Here is a 691-nt window from a genome sequence, read left to right as displayed (position 1 = left end):
CATCATCAGGTACAAGTTGTACATTTGCTGTTATGTTAAACTTATATTAAAGTTTTTCTTCATTACCCATTCAAGCCTTCTTCAGACGTTATTAGGTATGTCATAAGACTGTCGTGTCTAAAATACACCACTCCTCTCTGTTTGTTTTCCATAATCCATCTAATGGACGAGGACGATGGTTCCTAGCACCCGCTTTCAACAGTCCGATCAAACACAAATCTATAAGCATCGCATTCGGTGTTGTGACCATTATGTCTTTGTGTGGAATACCCATTAATTCTCTAGCTGTTTCTAGTATGCGAGGGGGTATAATTAATAGTCTTATTTTGGTGAACCCATACCCTTTAGTCTCGTTTCCAGGCGGAGATCCTTCTTGGTTATGTTAGTACTGTTGCATGGGGTACATGGACAGCTTTTGCCGTTGATCTTTTCGTTCATGGATTCTCACCTGCTACAAGACACCTCACTTTGCTAAACACGCCTAGGGTATGACTTGCTTTAGATTTATTTTTGAATGGTCCTGGTAAACTAAGTTGATCCACATTCCTTTGTTTTCTAATACCATTAATTACAAGAGATAATTCTCTCTTGGAAATTCGAAATCCCAAATCTGAACACATCTTTATAATCTGAGGGTATGAATATTTTGCATGGGCGAAAACTGTTACATACCATTCCACAAAAATGATCA

This window comes from Limulus polyphemus, unplaced genomic scaffold (assembly GCF_000517525.1).
Source record: "Limulus polyphemus unplaced genomic scaffold, Limulus_polyphemus-2.1.2 Scaffold1790, whole genome shotgun sequence".
Taxonomy (NCBI): Eukaryota; Metazoa; Arthropoda; class Merostomata; order Xiphosura; family Limulidae; genus Limulus; species Limulus polyphemus.
This window is presented reverse-complemented; position numbering follows the sequence as displayed.